Raw genomic sequence first — 14,142 nt, 5'->3', positions numbered from 1 at the left:
TGGGGAGGAAGATCCCGCTTTCTGCACATGAGCCAGAGTGAGCAGTGGAGGAGAGATGGGTGGGGGAGTAAAGGTGGTGATGGGAAGGAGAGGAAGGGAAGGGAAGGGAAGGGTGGGATGATGAGCAGTTTTGAAGATGATAGGAATTAACAGGAGGGTGAGTGCAGTTCCCCAAAGCTGCTGTCCTTGAGAGAAACGAGACCAGCTGCTGAGCAGTGAAATCTGAGGCATGTCAAGTCCTTGCCCCATGTGGCCTGTTGCTGCCTGAGGCAGGAGCACATCACAGATCCAGCATTTGGAGAGAGGAGGAGAGTGAGGAGGCCCATATCACATTGAAAGGAGGAAGCAGCTGGGACACAAAAGGACACAGCTGGAAATAAGGCACTTTAGGGGGAAGGGAGCTGTGTCAATATTCTTGACTTCATATAATCTGCTGTGTCCCCCTGGGGATACCAGGATTCCTGATTCTGAGGCCTGGACCAGCTGATCCCTTCACTCTGTTACTGACACATCTCTGCCAGGGGAGTGAGTCTCCCATGCACTGTGCTGAGATCTCAGAGCTGCTCCCCATTCCAACCTGGTAAATTCTGGAGAAAGGTGATTCCCTAAGTCACACTCCATCTGGGGCAGATTCTGTCACTGACATGATCAAACTCTCCCGCAGGGCTGAGCTCTGCCCTTAATGCTCTGATTTTTTCTTTCTCAGAGAATGTGACTCTGGATCCAGACACGGCTCATCCCCATCTTCTCCTGTCTGTGGATTGCAAAAGTGTCAAACGGCTATCCACACGGCTGGATCACCTCGACAATCCTAAGAGATTTGAATATGAATGTTGTGTGCTGGGCTATGAGGGGTTCACCTCGGGGAGACATTACTGGGAGATGGAGGTGGGACGTGGGGGATACTGGGCTGTGGGGATCGCCAGAGAGTCTATGAAGAGGAAAGGAGAGATCATATTTAGCAGTGAGGAGGGGATCTGGGCTGTGGGCCATTGGGGGAATCAGTACTTCGCTGTCACTTCTCCTCGCTCCCCATTGGCCCTGAAGCAGGTTCCCAAGAAGATCCGGGTTTTTCTGGACTATGAAGAGGGGCAGGTGGCATTTTTTGATGCTGATAAAGGGGTACTGATATTCACTTTCCCACCGGCTTCCTTTGCTGGGGAGAAAATCCACCCTTGGCTCTGGGTCTGGGATTTGCAATCCCAGCTCAGACTGTGTCCCTGAGACACAGGAAGAAATACCCCTCTGGGACACTTGTCATCAGCCAGTCTAGCCTCACACATCCTCATCCTAAAATGCTGGAGGTCTCCAATGTTCCTGCAGAGCCTGTAATGCACAGTATCTATAAACCTGGGGGAGGGGTGGTGTCCCTGGATTTAAGAGCCATTGAGAGCAGAAATGGAGAAGGACAAGCCAATTTCCTTGGTCCTAAGATTGTGCAGCCTGTCTGTCACTAACATCTGCAATCCAAGAGAACTCTTAACAGCTGGTCAGGTTAGTAGCTAAGAGTGTGTCTATACTGCAGTGTGTGCTCCATCCTGCCTTGCAGTGTGCACACATTAGTCAAGTCCACTTGTAAAAGTCCACACAGACGAGCTGCACATGATCCGTACCCCATACACGTGTGTTGACATGAATGCTGTAGTTTTGTGTTTGGCACTAGGATTTCTAGGGACATGGAGTGCACATTTGGCAGGCTGAAGGCAATATGGTGCCACCTACAGACCATTTGGACACCAGCATAGCCAATGCCATCCATATGGCTGTGGTCTGCTGTGCTCTACCTAGCATCTGCGAGGAGAAAGACACTACTGGTTTACAGTCCCATACAGACACCCAGAATGTGCACCTGTCATCCAGGGGTGCTGGAATGGGGAGTCAGGGGTCCATGGCCCCATCACTTTTAAAAATGGGGGACTATGCCCTCCAACTTTTAACAAGCGGTAAGAGCAAACAATGGGGTGGGGCAGAGAGGAGTGAGCAGGGGTAGGGCCTTACGGGACAGAGCTGGTGTGAGGGTGGGGGCTCAGGAGGACGGGGTTATGTGGGACCAGGACGTTGGGAAAAGGGGTAGTGGGGGAGGGCAGGGCCAGAGTTCAGGTGCTGGTGGCCCCCCACACTTTTATGGAGCTTCCATCACTCCTGCTGTCATCACAGGGGTTGGGTCCAGGTGAACAAGGGAAACAAGGGATGGCTTACACACCTACATCCTTTCACCACTGGGTGATGTGGAGATGTGGTGAGGGACTGTAATGCTGTACATTGTCATTGTGTCTATTTCTTATGTGCTGATTTGCTCTTGGTTATTTGCTGTTGCTTTTAAAAGAATCTGATATTTTATTTTAAATCTGTGGATACAACTTCCTGACTCTTCCTTTATTTCCTGACACTCATATGCCAATGTATTGTCCAATCCAGCCAATTCATTAACAAAACAAAATACTGAAATAACCCAAAGACAATCAAAGGCACCACAACTTCCTGTCCATAAATAATTCTTCAGAAGTGTGCAGTGTGAAATAAAGTGCAACCCTGTGCAAAAGGGGACCAATAGCTAAAGTCCAAGCTCCATGGGCTCACTAATAGTGAAACTGGAAGTCACAAGGGCACCTCCAGTTCTCCTTCCCCCAGTACAAATGTTGATCTTATTGAATGCTGTTTTATGGGGGTGGAATTCACCTGGTACATCTGCCCATTTCACTACATGCATTGCTCAGAGCACACCCAACCCCAGAGTTTTCCAGTGGCTGCTGGATGTGGTAATTAATTATAACATTACACAATAAGTAAATAATAAACTAAAATTATTGGCTACAAGGGTGACCAGCTGCTCTAAGCATGCTTGGTGGTGATCCCCATTCCTTTGATCATGTTCCAGGAAATCAGTAACCGTTCTCTCCCGTCTCTCCCTCTCCAGCTCTTTCTTCACTTTCTGACACTCCAGATGCTCATCAAACCTGTGACCCATGGCATACCACAAGTCATTCTCTCATGCTTTCTCATGCTGGTTGAGGTTCCTGTCTCCAAGCGTCCTGGGTGGCTGTGTCAATGCTGTTGAGGTGGAAGGGCCTGCAAAGAAAATTAAGGAGTATGTGTGCATGTATGTATATTTGTGTGTGTGTGTGTAGGTATATGCATATGTATATATAAACATTGCCCTCCATGCAGGGAAGAAATAATCACCCCATATTACATTCTGTGTCAAGCCAAGGCCAACATGTTTGAACTTTGTCATCAATCTGGTATGTTTTTATTCCATCTTCATATTACTGAGAAGCTCCTTCTAGCAACAAACCCAGACCAAAGATACATCATGGTAAGAATTTCTGGGTTAATTCATTAAAAATAAGTAAGTAGGCAGGTAGGTAGGTTCTGGTTGGGGGTTTTGGGTAATCAGAATGTTACCTGTTACCTATATTAGTTTCAAGAAGGAAACCTGGAAGCCTTGTAGGACATTACACAATGGCATAGAAAGCAATGGAGAGAGCTAGTAAGCTATCAGGGTGGGCATGGGAAATGTACTCATCATAGGATTCTCACTCCCTGCCTGGAGTTTCTCTGTATGAAACATTGTCAAGAATCAAATGTTCGATTTGGGGGAAATTCAGGTGAACATTAACTAGATACAGAGCTAGGATGCAGAGGAGTGATTACAGCAGAGCCGATTTCCCTGCTGTCCTTCCACCACCCCGTTCAAGACAGGGTAGCACAAATGCACAAAACCAGGAGGCCAAGTACTGAGGTCAATAAAAGACTTTTCCACTGAATACAGCCACTGGGACTTATAATCTACACTGCCAGGGACAAAGCTTTAACGCCAGTGACAGCAGAACTCTATGTCATACTAGCAGTATCACAGAGCTGCAAACACAGCAGGCAATGAAGAGCTCTATATGCCATCATGCTTGCTCAGCCTGCAGTCCTGAATCCTTTTAAATAAAACAATAAGTGCAAAGATAATAATAATGAATCACTAGCTGCATGTTTAATCACATGAATGAATCACATGGCAGTGTTCTCTGGAGCTGTCCCCTCCTCTTTCCTCTGGCAGGGGTGAAAGTGAGCCAGTAAGAACCCGCACCAGACCATGCCCAGCCTGCCCCTTTTGCCTCCCCTGTCGGCGGTCCGGCAGGGCTGCCAACAGGGGAGGCAAAAGGGGCAGGTGCCGCGGCAGCGCTTTAAGGATGGTCCCTTGCTGCGGCAGCGCTTTAATGTTGCTGCACCACCGCGGCTGCCGGGGGGGGGGGCAGCAACGTTAAAGCGCTGCTGCTGCAGCAACAGACCCTGTAGTGCTTTAACGTCCCTGCCCCACCCCCCAGCCGCAGATGGGCCTGGGCAAAGGGAGCAGCTGTCTTGGGGCTGGCGATTTAAAAGGGCCCGGGACTCTGGATGCCGCTACCGCAGCAGCGGCGTCCGGGGCCTCGGGGCCCCGGGCCCTTTAAATCAACAGGAACCCCATGGGACATGGAAGGGCTGGCTGGGGGATGCTGACCCCCCAGCCCTGCCCCTTCCGCCTGAAGCCCCGCCCCATACTGGTAAGTGTCCTCAGTTACTTTCACCCCTGTCCTCTGGCCTAAGCACTACACAGTCCCTGCTCAGAAGCACGTCATGCAAGGCTCTGTGCTCGGAACAGTGCTGAGCACCCAGACTCCTCATCTCAGGGGCAGCTGGCACCTGATCTATTGTTGCCATCCTTAGCCTGGTGCTAGAGGATCTTCAGGTTTCTGAGGTGCTCACTGAACTGCACAGCAGTACAGTTGATTCCCCTCCACTCGCCACTGTGAGCCAGTCTCGTACTGGTGCCGATTTCAGGTGCTTTTCCCAAGATCATGTTCCTTGCTGTATTCACACCACTGTTAAGAAGAACCCCAGAGTGCTCCTCCGAGTAGCTAGAAGCATGCTGGGTGGTGAGCATGAGATTGCTACCTAAATTGTTCAATATCTTCATTAATGAGCTGGAGGATGGTGTGGATTGCACCCTCAGCAAGTTTGCAGATGACACTAAACTGGGAGGAGAGGTAGATACGCTGGAGGGTAGGGATCGGATACAGAGGGACCTAGAGAAATTAGAGGATTGGGTCAAAAGAAATCTGATGAGGTTCAACAAGGACAAGTGCAGAGTCCTGCACTTAGGACGGAAGAATCCCATGCACTGCTACAGACTAAGGACCGAATGGCTAGGCAGCCGTTCTGCAGAAAAGGACCTAGGGGTTACAGTGGTCGAGAAGCTGGATATGAGTCAACAGTGTGCCCTTGTTGCCAAGAAGGCCAATGGCATTTTGGGATTTATAAGTAGGGGCATTGCCAGCAGATCGAGGGATGTGATCGTTCCCCTCTATTCAACATTGGTGAGGCCTCATCTGGAGTACTGTGTCCAGTTTTGGGTCCCACACTACAAGAAGGATGTGAAAAAATTGGAAAATGTCCAGCAGAGGGCAACAAAAATGATTAGGGGACTGGAACACATGACTTATGAGGAGAGGCTGAGGGAACTGGGATTGTTTAGTCTGCGGAAGAGGAGAATGAGGGGGGATTTGTAAGCTGCTTTTGGCTACCTGAAAGGGGGTTCCAAAGAGGATGGATCTAGACTGTCCTCAGTGGTAGCAGATGACAGAACAAGGAGTAATGGTCTCAAGTTGCAGTGGGGGAAGTTTAGGTTGGATATTAGGAAAAACTTTTTCACTAGGAGGGTAGTGAAACACTGGAACGCATTACCTAGGGAGGTGGTGGAATCTCCTTTCTTAGAAGTTTTTAAGGTCAGGCTTGACAAAGCCCTGGCTGGGATGATTTAGTTGGTGATTGGTCCTGCTTTGAGCAGGGGGTTGGACTAGATGACCTCCTGAGGTCCCTTCCAACCCTGATATTCTATGATAGCTTGTCAACAAAAATGTCCAAACTCCAGCCTAGAAGGGGCTCTGTGCCTGTAGCAGGCACACCAGTCTGTGTGGGCACCGAGTTGGCACCCTGATAACAAATGGGCAAGAGTAAAGTGTCACAATCTCTAATTAAATGAAACAACTTTGTTCCCTTCCCCCGATATCTCCATCCACCATCCATTTAGCAGGGATCTGATTAAATACATCACAATGACTGCAAGCGTGACCATTCTTTGAGTAACTACTACAGCACTTCAGAGTAGCAGCTGTGTTAGTCTGTATTGGCAAAAAGAAAAGGAGTACTTGTGGCACCTTAGGGTATGTCCACACTACGAAATTAGGTTGAATTTATAGAAGTTGGTTTTGTAGAAAGCATTGTTTTACAGTCGATTGTGTGTGTCTCCACAGAAATGCTCTAAGTGCATGTAGTCGGTGGAGTGTGTCCAGAGTACCGAGGAAACCGTCGACTTCTGGAGCATTGCACTGTGGGTAGCTATCCCACAGTTCCTGCAGTCTCTGCTGCCCATTTGAATTCTGGGTAGAAATCCCAGTGCCTGATGGGGCTAAAACATTATCACGGGTGATTCTGGGTACATATCGTCAGGCCCCCCTTCCCTCCCTCCTTCTGTGAAAGCAAGAGCAGACAATCATTTTGCGCCTTTTTTCTTGAGTTACCTGTGCAGACGCCATACTACGGCAAGCATGGAGCCCACTCAGCTAACGATCACCATATGTCTCCTGGGTGCTGGCAGACGCGGTACTGCATTGCTACACAACAGCAGTTTATTGCCTTTTGGCAGCAGACAGTGCAGTATGACTGGTAGCCATCGTCAACATAGTGCTGGGTACTCTTTTAACCAACCTCGATGAGGTCAGGGGCGCCTGGGCAAACATGGAAGTGACTCAGGCAGGAGTGACTCATTTCCCTTTTAAGTTTCATCTCATGGCAATTGAGTCCTATTGGCAGTGCACTGTCTTTTAATCAGCAGCCAGCAGAAGATGATGGCCAGTAGTCATACTGCACCATCTTCTGTCGAACACCCAGGAGATGACAGTAGCTAGCGGTTGTACTGCACAGTCTGCTGCCAGCAAGATGTATAAAGATAGTGGATCAAACCAAGAAATAGACCAGATTTGTTTTATATTCATTTTCTTCTCCCTCCATCTGTGAAATCAATGGCGTGCTAAACCCAGTTTTGATTTCTATCCTTGAGGTTTTGAGTTCTATCCTTGAGGGGGCCATTCAGTTTCTCACAAAGCCACCCCCTTTGTTGATTTTAATTCCCTGTAAGCCAACTCTGTAAGCCATGTCATCAGTCGCCCCTCCCTTCCTCAGGGCAATGGCAGACAATCATTCCGCACCATTTTTTTTGTGCAGATGCCATACCACGGCAAGCATTGAGCCCGCTCAGATCACTTTGGCAATTAGGAGCACATTAAACACCACACTCATTATCCAGTAGTATATGCAGCACCAGAACCTGGCAAAGCAAAACTGGGCAAGTAGGTGACATCAGCGCGATAACGAGAGTGATGAGGACATGGACACAGACTTCTCTCAAAGTACGGGCCCTGCCAATGTGGGCATCACGGTGCTAATGGGGCAAGTTCATGTGGTGGAATGCCGATTCTGGGCTTGGGAAACAAGCACAGACTGGTGGGACCGCATAATGTTGCAGGTCTGGGATGATTCCCAGTGGCTGTGAAACTTTCACATGCATAAGGGCACTTTCATGGAACTTTGTGACTTGCTTTCCCCTGCCCTGAGGCGCAAGAATACCAAGATGAGAGCAGCCCTCACAGTTGAGAAGCAAGTGGCAACAGCCCTGTGGAAGCCTGCAACGCCAGACAGCTACCTGTCAGTTGGGAATGAATTTGGAGTGGGCAAATCTACTGTGGGGGCTACTGTGATGCAAGTAGCCAACACAATCAAAGATCTGCTGATATCAAGGGTAGTGACCGTGGGAAATGTGCAGGTCATAGTGGATGGCTTTGCTGCAATGGGATTCCCTAACTGTGGTGGAGCCATAGACGGAACCCATTGTTGCTTCACATTCATGCATTCTTTATTAATTCATCACACAAATGGGGGGATAACTACCAAGGTAGCCCAGGAGGGGTGGTGGAGGAGAGAAGCACCATGAGGGGTGGTGGAGGAGGGAAGGACAAGGCCACACAGCACTTTAAAAGTTTAACACTTTAAAACTTATTGAATGCCAGCCTTCTGTTGCTTAGGCAATCCTCTGGGTGGAGTGGCTGGGTGGCCGGAGGCCCCCCCACCATGTTCTTGGGCATCTGGGTGAGGAGGCTACGGAACTTGGGGAGGAGGGCGGTTGGTTACACAGGGGCTGTAGCGGCGGTCTGTGCTCTTGCTGCCTTTCCTGCAGCTCAACCATACACTGGAGCATATTAGTTTGATCCTCCAGCAGCCTCAGCATTGGGTCCTGCCTCCTCTCATCATAGTGTTGCCACCTTTCAGCTTCAGCCCTCTCTTCAGCCTGCCACTTACTCTCTTCAGCCCGCCACCTCTCCTCCCGGTCATTTTGTGCTTTTCTGCATTCTGACATTGTCTGCCTGTCAGGGTGGGAGGACAGCATGAGCTCAGGGAACATTTCATTGCGAGTGAGGTTTTTTTTGCCTTCTGATCTTCGCTAGCCTCTGGGATGGAGAAGATCCTGTGATCCTTGAAACACATGCAGTTGGTGGAGAAAAAAAAGGGACAGTGGTATTTAAAAAGACACAATTTATAGAACAAAGGGTACACTCTTTCACGGTAAATCTTGCTGTTAACATTACATACATAGCACATCTGCTTTTGTTCCAAGGTCGCATTTTGCCTCCCCCAGCGCGTGGCTAGCCCCTGCCCCCTCCCCCATTCCCGTGGCTAACAGTGGGGAACATTTCTGTTCACAAGAACAAATGGGTATAAACTGGCCACCAGGAAGTTTAGACTTGAAATTAGATGAAGGTTTCTAACCATCAGAGGAGTTTCAGAGTAGCAGCCGTGTTAGAATGTATTCGCAAAAAGAAAAGGAGTACTTGTGGCACCTTAGAGACTAACAAATTTATTTGAGCATAAGCTTTCGTGAGCTACAGCTCACTTCATCGGATGCATTTGGTGGAAATCTCCCCACTGTATTTTCCACCAAATGCATCTGATGAAGTGAGCTGTAGCTCATGAAAGCTTATGCTCAAATAAATTTGTTAGTCCTTAAGGTGCCATCAGAGGAGTGAAGTTTTGGAATAGCCTTCCAAGGGAAGCAGTGGGGGCAAAAGATCTATCTGGCTTTAAGATTCTACTCGAGAAATTTATGGAGGAAATGGTATGATGGGGTAATGTGATTTTGGTAATTAATTGATCTTTAAATATTCAGGGTAAATAGGCCTAATCCCCTGAGATGGGATATTAGATGGATGGGATCTGAGTTACCCAGGAAAGAATTTTCTGTAGATTCTGGCTGGTGAATCTTTCCCATATGCTCAGGGTTTAGATGATCGCCATATTTGGGGTCAGGAAGGAATTTTCATTCAGGGCAGATTGGAAGAGGCTTCTCTGCTCCTTGAAGTCTTCAAACCATGATTTGAGGACTTCAATAGCTCAGACATAGGTGAGGTTTTTCGTAGGAGTGGGTGGGTGAAATTCTGTGGCCTGAGTTGTGCAGGAGGTCGGACTAGATGATCAGAATGGTCCCTTCTGACCTTAGTATTTATGAATCTATGAATCTGTTCAGCCACAGGCAAACAGCCCAGCAGGAATGGGCACTCTGAACGTCCCCTTAAGTAAATCACTCTATTTCAACCAGGTGACCATGAATGATATCACTCTCCTGAGGATAACACAGAGAGATAAAGAACGGATGTTGTTTGAACGTCAGCAAACATACACTGCAATGCTTTGTTCTACAATTATTCCCAAGTACGTGCTACTGGCCTGGAGTGGTAAAGTGTCCTACCATGGTGGATGGAATAAGGTTGCCCTCCCCAGAAACCTTTTGCAAAGGCTTTGGGAGTACATCCAGGAGAGCCGCGAATGCCAGGGCAAATTAATCATTAAACATGCTTGCTTTTAAACCATGTATTGTATTTCAAAATTTACACTCACCAGAGGTCCCTTCTTTGCCTGGCGGTCTGGGAGGCAGCCTTGGGTGGGTTCGGGGGGTATTGGCTCCAGGTCCAGGGTGAGAAACAATTCCTGGCTGTCAGGAAAACCAGTTTCTCCGCTTGCTTGCTGTGAGCTATCTACAACCTCATCATCATCATCTTCCTCGTCCCTAGAATCTGCTTCCGTGTTGCCTCCATCTCCACTGAAGGAGTCCAACAACATGGCTGGGGAGTGGTGGCATGCAGCTCATCAAAGAAGTAGCATGTTTTGGGCTCTCACCCAGAGTGGCCATTCGCCTCTCTGGTTTTATGGTAGGCTTGCCTCAGCTCCTTAAGTTTCACGTGGCACTGCTTTGGGTCCCTGTTATGGCCTCTGTCCTTCATGCCCTGGAAGATTTTGACAAATATTTTGGCATTTCGAAAACAGGAACATAGTTCTGATAGCACGGATTCCTGTCCCCATACAGCGATCAGATCCCGGACCTCCTGTTCAGTCCATGCTGGACCTCTTTTGTGATTCTGGGACTCCATCATGGTCACCTCTGCTGATTAGCTCTGCATGGTCACCTGCAGCTTGCCACGCTGGCCAAACAGGAAATTAAATTCAAAAGTTCGCGGGCCTTTTCCTGACTACCTGGCCAGTGCATCTGAGTTGAGAGTGCTGTCCAGAGCGGTCACAATGGAGCACTCTGGCATAGCTCCCGAGGCCAATACCATCTAATTGTGTCCACAGTACCCCAAACTCGACCCAGCAAGGCCGATTTCAGCGCTAATCCCCTTGTCGGGGGTGGAGTAAGGAAAATGATTTTAAGAGCCCTTTAAGTTGAAAAAAATGGCTTTCTCGTGTGGACAGGTGCAGGGTTAAATCGATTTAACGCTGCTAAATTCGACCTCAACTCCTAGTGTAGACCAGGGCTGAGAGATTAACAAATTTATTTGAGCATAAGCTTTCATGAGCTACAGCTCACGAAAGCTTATGCTGAAATACATTTGTTAGTCTCTAAGGTGCCACAAGTACTCCTTTTCTTTCTACTACAGCACTGTGGACAGCTCAGAGCCCCAGAAAATCCCCAGTCAAGGACCAGCTCCTCACCTGAGCAGCCAGGGAGCAGCTGGGCCTCTGGGAGTGCTGAGTTGCCTCCAAGTCCAGAGGAAGGAGATCAGGGTTAACTCTCCGGAAAGTCACAGAAAGAACAGCACACTAAAACAATATAAAAATGATTAGATACTAAGGAAACCACAAGCTAACATTACATCACTAGTTTGTCATACGTTTCCTCATGTAGGCTGGCCTCGGTGTGTTATGCAGCTTCAGTGCAAACGGAGACTTGGCTATTGGGGCTAGCCAGAGTGGCTAGGAGGGCTGGCTGGGGTGCAGTGGAGGTTAGGGGCCCAGCTTGCAGTGACTGGCCAGAGGGAGGGAATGAAGGCTCCAGCTAGGGGGCCTGAATGGTGTGAGGTGAGATCCAGCTATGGGGTGGCGGACTGGAGTGTGGGGTTAGGGGCATGGATGTGGTGGTTGATCAGAGTGGGGGTGAGGGGCATAGTTGGAGGGAATTTGGAACAGGACGGGGGTGAGGGTAGCAGCTTAGGGGTGATGGGGGGACTGGCTGGAGTGGGCAGGGAGGACGCCCTGCTTGGGGGGCTGGGCATGGTGAGGGTAAGGGGCCTGGATGGTGGGAGAGGCTATAATGGGGGAGAGGGGCCCAGCTCGGCATACAGGTCAGCTTACGTAAGTAATGCAATATGTGACCCCCCTAGCAGCCACCTGTCATACATATAGACAGCAGCAGGGGGATCAAGAGAGATTCCCCTGCCCACATTACCCTGGGCCTTTGTGGGCCTAACTTTAGTGGAAATTGGGCTTTTCCAGTTTTCTGATTGTTCCCCAGGTCAGCAGGGTTCTGCCCGTTTGTGCCTCGACCAGGCCCATCTGGTCCGGAACCGAGCGGGTGTTCTCCAAAGCTGTCATGTAACGGGGCAGAAATGCCTCATCGAATTGAGTGGGGCCCTGGCTTCCTTGTACCCCAAAGATCCTGACATTAGCCTGAGCAGCCAGTTCTCACACACCCAATACTCAGAAACAGTGTCATCAACTGGTCCCCCAAATACCCTTTACTCTGCCCTGGCAGTGCTTATGGACATTTCTGGGTGGGATTGTCAGGAGCATCTAAGGGAGTCCGGAGCACAAGTCAAGTCCCAATGGGCCTTGTGCCCCTAACTCCATCAGGTGCTCCTACAAATCCCACCCCATAATGAGGAAAATGGAGCAGAGGGGCCACTCAGAACTGTCTCACCTTTTCCCCTTCCCCTGGTTTGAGGGGCTGTCCCCCCAGTATTTTTCCTTTGGGCTGGGCTCTCCTGCAGGGGCTGAGCTCTGCGTGAAGTGCTCTGCTTCTCTCCCCAGCGAGTGTGACTCTGGATCGAGACACGGCTCATCCCCGGCTCCTTCTGTCTGCGAAATGGAAAATTTTGACCTGGGACGTCATACGGCTGAACCTCCCTGAACATCCCCAGAGATCTGATTTGTCTCCTTGTGTGCTGGGCTCTGAGGGATTCACCTCCGGGAGACATTGCTGGGAGGTGGAGGTGGGCGGTGGGACAGCCTCTGCTGTGGGGGTGGCCAGAGGGTCTGTGAGGAGAAAAGAGGAGCTCAGTGTGGCACCTGAGGGGGCATCTAAGCCAGGGGTCTAAAACACGCGGCCCACAGGGTTATTTTCTGCGACCTGCCAGCTCCCTGCGGCCCCCCCCAGCATTTACCTAGAGCGGCTCCAGCCTGGCACATGCCAGGGGCAGGGCAGGCTCCCTCCCTGCCCCCGCGCTGCTCCAGGAAGCTGCCGGGACCTGGGAGGGGGGAGGCACGGGTGTCTGTGTGTTGCCCTGGCTGCTACTCCAGGTACCTCCTCTGAAGCTCCCATTGGCCCGGGAACAGGGAACTGCGGGGCAAAAAATGGGAGCTCTGGGGGAGGTTCCTGGAGGTGCGGCCAGGGGAACACACAGACCCCTGTGCCCCCCCTCCCCCAGGTCCCGGCTGCTTTCCGGAGCAGCAAGGGGGCAGGGCAGGCAGGGGCCCGCCCTGCGAATCCCTCCTGTAGCTGAACCCCCTGCCCTGAGCCCCCTACTATACCCCGCCCCCCTGCCCTGAGCCCCCTGACATACCACGCACCCCTCCTGCACCCCAACCCCCTGCCCTGAGCCCCCTGATGCACTCTGCACCCCTCCTGCACCCCCCTGGGGACAGGGAGGGGCAGAGTTGGGATAGGGAAATGGCCCACCTTGATTATCACTACAAAAGGTTCCCCTCCCCGCTCTCCTGCTGGTAATAGCTCACCTTAAGTGATCACTCTCGTTACAGTGTGTACGGTAACACCCATTGTTTCATGTTCTCTGTGTGTATAAATCTCCCCACTGTATTTTCCGCTGAATGCATCCAATGAAGTGAGCTGTAGCTCACGAAAGCTTATGCTCAAATAAATTTGTTAGTCTCTAAGGTGCCACAAGTCCTCCTTTTCTTTTTGTGAATACAGACGAACACGGCTGCTACTCTGAAACCTGTCCCCAGAATCTGAGCCTGGGCTGGAGGAAGCTTGCTGCTGCCACCGCCATTCACTCTCCCAGTCAGCCGCTGTGCTGCACTGGGCAGCATCCCAGGCAGAGTGGCTGGAAGAGGAGAGGAGAGGGTGGCACCTGGCAGTGTGTGTTTCAGGCACCATGGCCAGAAGAGAAGAGGCCTGCCCCCGCCTCTTCCCTTCTGGCTCTGGCGCCATATCTTCATCTCCCCAGCTGCTGATCCCTTGTCCCCCCCACCCCCTTCCAGGCATTTGGGGATGGGCAAGGACCCCTGTTGTGCTGAGCTTCAGAGGATATGAGCTGTTACAGCTACAAAGGTTTCAATATTTAGCATAAGCTCTGGTAGTAGCATGTGCTTTTAGCTCTGGGGTCCCTGGTTTAATCCTGGGTGTGTCCCCATGAGGTAGCTGATAGGAGCTGTGAGGAGGCAGCTGGAGAGATGAATCCTTCAGTCTATGTCACATGCAGCTGACTGTGCCAATGAGACAATTCCCAGACTGCTCAGCGGAAAGGCAGGATGGGGATGTGGGAATGCTCACCAGCAACCATAGACAGCAGAGAAAAAAAAAAAAACGTGGGTTGGGATAAAGTGAAA

The 14,142-nt window shown here is 50.4% G+C and overlaps 1 pseudogene; it reads left to right on the top strand.

The window, feature by feature from the left end:
* Positions 1–2,360, top strand: part of LOC119843009 — a 43,129-nt pseudogene extending 40,769 nt beyond the window's left edge.
* The last annotated feature ends 11,782 nt before the right edge of the window (positions 2,361–14,142 follow it).

This window comes from Dermochelys coriacea, chromosome 14 (genome assembly GCF_009764565.3).
Source record: "Dermochelys coriacea isolate rDerCor1 chromosome 14, rDerCor1.pri.v4, whole genome shotgun sequence".
NCBI lineage: Eukaryota > Metazoa > Chordata > Testudines > Dermochelyidae > Dermochelys > Dermochelys coriacea.
The sequence above is the reverse complement of the archived record's forward strand: the minus strand, read 5'-3'. Positions and strand labels throughout refer to the sequence as shown.